The following is a 7,500-nucleotide window of genomic DNA, read 5'->3' as shown; positions in this document are numbered from 1 at the left end:
GGGCGGGCGCCCCCACTCTCTGCCCGCGCACCGGCGCGCCTAAACCGCGGAAAAAAAAGAAAAAACGCGGACCCGCGTGGCAACCCAGCCCGCCCGGCCCAAGGGGCTCGGTCGATGCGCCCGCGACCGAGGTGGACGAGGCGCCGCCGCCTCGCCCGGGAAAGGTCCGGGGGGCTCTCGGACTCTCTCTCTCTCTCTCTCTCTGTCGGGTGCCGGGTCCGTCAACTCCGAAAAACTCCGCCCGCCAACGCGGGTCCCCGGCTTAAGGCCGAGGAAGGGGGACGGCTTCAACGAGGCGGCCCGGGGACGGGGCGCCCCGACCCCGGCTCCGCAGCTTCACCGGGCGGGCGGACGGCCCGAAACAGTGCCCGCCGAGTGGGCCCCGGCTTAAGGCCAGGCACAAAAGGGACGAGGCGCCGCCGCCTCGCCCGCCAAGCGGCTCTCTCGAATCGCCTTTCACAGCCCTTCTCTCTCGGCATCCCGGGGGGAGATCCGGCCCCTCCGCTCGGCAGCCCTTCTCTCTCGGCATCCCGGGGGGAGATCCGGCCCCTCCGCTCGGCAGCCCTTCTCTCTCGGCATCCCGGGGGGAGATCCGGCCCCTCCGCTCGGCAGCCCTTCTCTCTCGGCATCCCGGGGGGAGATCCGGCCCCTCCGCTCGGCAGCCCTTCTCTCTCGGCATCCCGGGGGGAGATCCGGCCCCTCCGCTCGGCAGCCCTTCTCTCTCGGCATCCCGGGGGGAAACCGGCCCCTCCCCGCTGGCAGCCCTTCTCTCTCGGCATCCCGGGGGAAACCGGCCCCCTCCGCTCGGCAGCCCTTCTCTCTCGGCATCCCGGGGGGAATCCGGCCCCTCCGCTCGGCAGCCCTTCTCTCTCGGCATCCCGGGGGGAATCCGGCCCCTTCTCTCTCTCTCTCTCTCTCTCTCAATCTCTCGGCCTCCCGGGGGAACCGGCCCCTCCGCTCGCAGCCCTTCTCTCTCGGTCTCTCGGGGGGATCCGGTCCGTCTTTTCTCAGCCCTTCTCTCTCGGCCTCGCTCTCACTGTGCCAACTTCCCCGGGAGGGACGGGAGCCGGAGCCGAGCCACAAGGAGACTCGCCCCGGCTAGGCGGAACACTGGCTTTTTCCCTTTGCCGGCCATCTGAGTGCGGCTGCTCCTCTCCGCCTTAAACGTAGGCACAGCCTCAGCCAACCTACGGGGATGCGGCCCGTCACCTCGCTCCCATAATACGGGCAGATAAGTCCCAAGCCGCCGAGGCCTCCAAGAGGACCGATGGAGATCGACCGGGAAGGGGCGCCGCCTCAGGCCGCAGTCTACGATGAGGCAGCCGGAGGCAGCCGACAACAGCGACCCCTTGGTGAACTTCCGCAGCCGGCCGAGACAACAGGTCTACCCGGCACCCGCCGCTATTTGACTAAGTCCCGCCGGCGCGAGGTAGACCTGGTGTCCCAGGGGCCGGGGTAGACCTGGTGTCCCGGGCTCCGGGGTAGACCTGGTGTCCCGGGCTCCGGGGTAGACCTGGTGTCCCGGGGGCCGGGGTAGACCTGGTGTCCGGGTCTCCGGGGTAGACCTGGTGTCCCGGGGGCCGGGGTAGACCTGGTGTCCGGGGCTCCGGGGTAGACCTGGTGTCCCGGGCGCCGGGGTAGACCTGGTGTCCCGGGCTCCGGGGTAGACCTGGTGTCCCGGGCGCCGGGGTAGACCTGGTGTCCGGGTCTCCGGGGTAGACCTGGTGTCCCGGGGGCCGGGGTAGACCTGGTGTCCGGGGCTCCGGGGTAGACCTGGTGTCCCGGGCGCCGGGGTAGACCTGGTGTCCCGGGCTCCGGGGTAGACCTGGTGTCCCGGGCGCCGGGGTAGACCTGGTGTCCCGGGCTCCGGGGTAGACCTGGTGTCCCGGGCGCCGGGGTAGACCTGGTGTCCGGGTCTCCGGGGTAGACCTGGTGTCCCGGGGGCCGGGGTAGACCTGGTGTCCGGGGCTCCGGGGTAGACCTGGTGTCCCGGGCGCCGGGGTAGACCTGGTGTCCCGGGCTCCGGGGTAGACCTGGTGTCCCGGGCGCCGGGGTAGACCTGGTGTCCCGGGCGCCGGGGTAGACCTGGTGTCCCGGGCTCCGGGGTAGACCTGGTGTCCCGGGCGCCGGGGTAGACCTGGTGTCCCGGGCGCCGGGGTAGACCTGGTGTCCGGGTCTCCGGGGTAGACCTGGTGTCCCGGGGGCCGGGGTAGACCTGGTGTCCGGGGCTCCGGGGTAGACCTGGTGTCCCGGGCGCCGGGGTAGACCTGGTGTCCCGGGCTCCGGGGTAGACCTGGTGTCCCGGGCGCCGGGGTAGACCTGGTGTCCCAGGGACCGGGGTAGACCTGGTGTCCCGCCAGATCCGGAGAAGACCTGGTGTCCCCGGCCCGAGAGCCAGCAGACCTGGTGTCCCCGGACCGAGACGGGGTAGACCGGCTGTCCGCGGCCAGAGACGGGGTAGACCTGGTGTCCCCGGCCCGAGACGGGGTAGACCTGGTGTCTGCGGCACAAGACGGGGTAGACCTGGTGTCTCCGGCCAGAAGCGGGGTAGACCTGTTGTCCTAGAGCCCGGGGTAGACCTGGTGTCCCGGGGGCCGGGGTAGACCTGGTGTCCGGGTCTCCGGGGTAGACCTGGTGTCCCGGGCGCCGGGGTAGACCTGGTGTCCCGGGCTCCGGGGTAGACCTGGTGTCCCGGGCGCCGGGGTAGACCTGGTGTCCCGGGCTCCGGGGTAGACCTGGTGTCCCGGGCTCCGGGGTAGACCTGGTGTCCCGGGGGCCGGGGTAGACCTGGTGTCCGGGTCTCCGGGGTAGACCTGGTGTCCCGGGGGCCGGGGTAGACCTGGTGTCCGGGGCTCCGGGGTAGACCTGGTGTCCCGGGCGCCGGGGTAGACCTGGTGTCCCGGGCTCCGGGGTAGACCTGGTGTCCCGGGCGCCGGGGTAGACCTGGTGTCCGGGTCTCCGGGGTAGACCTGGTGTCCCGGGGGCCGGGGTAGACCTGGTGTCCGGGGCTCCGGGGTAGACCTGGTGTCCCGGGCGCCGGGGTAGACCTGGTGTCCCGGGCTCCGGGGTAGACCTGGTGTCCCGGGCGCCGGGGTAGACCTGGTGTCCCGGGCTCCGGGGTAGACCTGGTGTCCCGGGCGCCGGGGTAGACCTGGTGTCCGGGTCTCCGGGGTAGACCTGGTGTCCCGGGGGCCGGGGTAGACCTGGTGTCCGGGGCTCCGGGGTAGACCTGGTGTCCCGGGCGCCGGGGTAGACCTGGTGTCCCGGGCTCCGGGGTAGACCTGGTGTCCCGGGCGCCGGGGTAGACCTGGTGTCCCGGGCGCCGGGGTAGACCTGGTGTCCCGGGCTCCGGGGTAGACCTGGTGTCCCGGGCGCCGGGGTAGACCTGGTGTCCCGGGCGCCGGGGTAGACCTGGTGTCCGGGTCTCCGGGGTAGACCTGGTGTCCCGGGGGCCGGGGTAGACCTGGTGTCCGGGGCTCCGGGGTAGACCTGGTGTCCCGGGCGCCGGGGTAGACCTGGTGTCCCGGGCTCCGGGGTAGACCTGGTGTCCCGGGCGCCGGGGTAGACCTGGTGTCCCAGGGACCGGGGTAGACCTGGTGTCCCGCCAGATCCGGAGAAGACCTGGTGTCCCCGGCCCGAGAGCCAGCAGACCTGGTGTCCCCGGACCGAGACGGGGTAGACCGGCTGTCCGCGGCCAGAGACGGGGTAGACCTGGTGTCCCCGGCCCGAGACGGGGTAGACCTGGTGTCTGCGGCACAAGACGGGGTAGACCTGGTGTCTCCGGCCAGAAGCGGGGTAGACCTGTTGTCCTAGAGCCCGGGGTAGACCTGGTGTCCCGGGGGCCGGGGTAGACCTGGTGTCCGGGTCTCCGGGGTAGACCTGGTGTCCCGGGCGCCGGGGTAGACCTGGTGTCCCGGGCTCCGGGGTAGACCTGGTGTCCCGGGCGCCGGGGTAGACCTGGTGTCCCGGGCTCCGGGGTAGACCTGGTGTCCCGGGCTCCGGGGTAGACCTGGTGTCCCGGGGGCCGGGGTAGACCTGGTGTCCGGGTCTCCGGGGTAGACCTGGTGTCCCGGGGGCCGGGGTAGACCTGGTGTCCGGGGCTCCGGGGTAGACCTGGTGTCCCGGGCGCCGGGGTAGACCTGGTGTCCCGGGCTCCGGGGTAGACCTGGTGTCCCGGGCGCCGGGGTAGACCTGGTGTCCGGGTCTCCGGGGTAGACCTGGTGTCCCGGGGGCCGGGGTAGACCTGGTGTCCGGGGCTCCGGGGTAGACCTGGTGTCCCGGGCGCCGGGGTAGACCTGGTGTCCCGGGCTCCGGGGTAGACCTGGTGTCCCGGGCGCCGGGGTAGACCTGGTGTCCCGGGCTCCGGGGTAGACCTGGTGTCCCGGGCGCCGGGGTAGACCTGGTGTCCGGGTCTCCGGGGTAGACCTGGTGTCCCGGGGGCCGGGGTAGACCTGGTGTCCGGGGCTCCGGGGTAGACCTGGTGTCCCGGGCGCCGGGGTAGACCTGGTGTCCCGGGCTCCGGGGTAGACCTGGTGTCCCGGGCGCCGGGGTAGACCTGGTGTCCCGGGCGCCGGGGTAGACCTGGTGTCCCGGGCTCCGGGGTAGACCTGGTGTCCCGGGCGCCGGGGTAGACCTGGTGTCCCGGGCGCCGGGGTAGACCTGGTGTCCGGGTCTCCGGGGTAGACCTGGTGTCCCGGGGGCCGGGGTAGACCTGGTGTCCGGGGCTCCGGGGTAGACCTGGTGTCCCGGGCGCCGGGGTAGACCTGGTGTCCCGGGCTCCGGGGTAGACCTGGTGTCCCGGGCGCCGGGGTAGACCTGGTGTCCCAGGGACCGGGGTAGACCTGGTGTCCCGCCAGATCCGGAGAAGACCTGGTGTCCCCGGCCCGAGAGCCAGCAGACCTGGTGTCCCCGGACCGAGACGGGGTAGACCGGCTGTCCGCGGCCAGAGACGGGGTAGACCTGGTGTCCCCGGCCCGAGACGGGGTAGACCTGGTGTCTGCGGCACAAGACGGGGTAGACCTGGTGTCTCCGGCCAGAAGCGGGGTAGACCTGTTGTCCTAGAGCCCGGGGTAGACCTGGTGTCCCGGGGGCCGGGGTAGACCTGGTGTCCGGGTCTCCGGGGTAGACCTGGTGTCCCGGGCGCCGGGGTAGACCTGGTGTCCCGGGCTCCGGGGTAGACCTGGTGTCCCGGGCGCCGGGGTAGACCTGGTGTCCCGGGCTCCGGGGTAGACCTGGTGTCCCGGGCGCCGGGGTAGACCTGGTGTCCCGGGCTCCGGGGTAGACCTGGTGTCCCGGGCGCCGGGGTAGACCTGGTGTCCGGGTCTCCGGGGTAGACCTGGTGTCCCGGGGGCCGGGGTAGACCTGGTGTCCGGGGCGCCGGGGTAGACCTGGTGTCCCGGGCGCCGGGGTAGACCTGGTGTCCCAGGCTCCGGGGTAGACCTGGTGTCCCGGGCGCCGGGGTAGACCTGGTGTCCCGGGGGCCGGGGTAGACCTGGTGTCCCGTTCCCCGGGGTAGACCCGGTGTCCTCGAGCGCCGGGTAGACCTGGTGTCCCGGGACTCGGGGTAGACCTGCTGTCCCGTTCCCCGGGGTAGACCTGGTGTCCCAGGGCCTACCCCGGGGCCCGGGACACCAGGTCTACCCATGGTCCCAGGACACCAGGTCTACCCCGGGGAACGGGACACCAGGTCTACCCCGGGCCCTGGGACACCAGGTCTACCCATGGTCCCGGGACACCAGGTCTACCCCGGGGCCCGCGACACCAGGTCTACCCCGGCCTCTGGGACACCAGGTCTACCCCGGCGCCCGGGACACCAGGTCTACCCATGGTCCCAGGACGCCAGGTCTACCCCGGGGAACGGGACACCAGGTCTACCCCGGGCCCTGGGACACCAGGTCTACCCCGGGGCCCGCGACACCTGGTCTACCCCGTGCTCTAGGACAACAGGTCTACCCCGGGGCCCGCGACACCAGGTCTACCCAGGGCCCTCGGACACCAGGTCTACCCCGGGGAACGGGACACCAGGTCTACCCCGGGGCCCGCGACACCTGGTCTACCCAGTGCTCTAGGACAACAGGTCTACCCCGGGGCCCGCGACACCAGGTCTACCCAGGGCCCTCGGACACCAGGTCTACCCCGGGCCCCGGGACACCAGGTCTACCCCGGGGAACGGGACACCAGGTCTACCCCGGGGCCCGCGACACCTGGTCTACCCAGTGCTCTAGGACAACAGGTCTACCCCGGGGCCCGCGACACCAGGTCTACCCAGGGCCCTGGGACACCAGGTCTACCCCGGGCCCCGGGACACCAGGTCTACCCCGGGCCCCGGGACACCAGGTCTACCCCGGGCCCTGGGACACCAGGTCTACCCAGGGCCCTCGGACACCAGGTCTACCCCGGGGAACGGGACACCAGGTCTACCCCGGGCCCTGGGACACCAGGTCTACCCCGGGGCCCGCGACACCTGGTCTACCCCGTGCTCTAGGACAACAGGTCTACCCCGGGGCCCGCGACACCAGGTCTACCCAGGGCCCTCGGACACCAGGTCTACCCCGGGGAACGGGACACCAGGTCTACCCCGGGGCCCGCGACACCTGGTCTACCCAGTGCTCTAGGACAACAGGTCTACCCCGGGGCCCGCGACACCAGGTCTACCCAGGGCCCTCGGACACCAGGTCTACCCCGGGCCCCGGGACACCAGGTCTACCCCGGGCCCCGGGACACCAGGTCTACCCCGGGGAACGGGACACCAGGTCTACCCCGGGGCCCGCGACACCTGGTCTACCCAGTGCTCTAGGACAACAGGTCTACCCCGGGGCCCGCGACACCAGGTCTACCCAGGGCCCTGGGACACCAGGTCTACCCCGGGCCCCGGGACACCAGGTCTACCCCGGGCCCCGGGACACCAGGTCTACCCCGGGCCCTGGGACACCAGGTCTACCCTGGGCCCTCGGACACCAGGTCTACCCCGGGGAACGGGACACCAGGTCTACCCCGGGCCCTGGGACACCAGGTCTACCCCGGGGCCCTCTGACACCAGGTCTACCCCGGGCCCTGGGACACCAGGTCTACCTCGGGGTTAGGGTTAGGGTTAGGGTAAGGGTTGGGGTTGGGGTTGGGGTTAGGGTTAGGGTTAGGGTTAGGGTTGGGGTTGGGGTTGGGGTTGGGGTTAGGGTTAGGGAAACCAGGTCTACCCCGGGGCCCGCGACACCGGGTCTACCCCGGGGCCCTCGGTCACCAGGTCTACCCGGGGGTTAGGGTTAGGGTTAGGGTATGGGTTGGGGTAAGGGTTAGGGTTAGGGTAAGGGTTAGGGTTAGGGTTAGGGTTGGGGTTGGGGTAAGGGTTAGGGTTAGGGTAAGGGTTGGGGTTGGGGTTGGGGTTGGGGTTGGGGTTAGGGTTAGGGTAAGGGGTAGGGTTAGGGTTAGGGTGTGGGTTGGGGTTGGGGTTGGGGTAGGGGTTAGGGTTGGGGTTGGGGTTGGGGTTGGGGTTAGGGTTAGGGT

Source organism: Zonotrichia albicollis, unplaced genomic scaffold (assembly GCF_047830755.1).
Source record: "Zonotrichia albicollis isolate bZonAlb1 unplaced genomic scaffold, bZonAlb1.hap1 Scaffold_135, whole genome shotgun sequence".
NCBI lineage: Eukaryota > Metazoa > Chordata > Aves > Passeriformes > Passerellidae > Zonotrichia > Zonotrichia albicollis.
The sequence above is the reverse complement of the archived record's forward strand: the minus strand, read 5'-3'. Positions refer to the sequence as shown.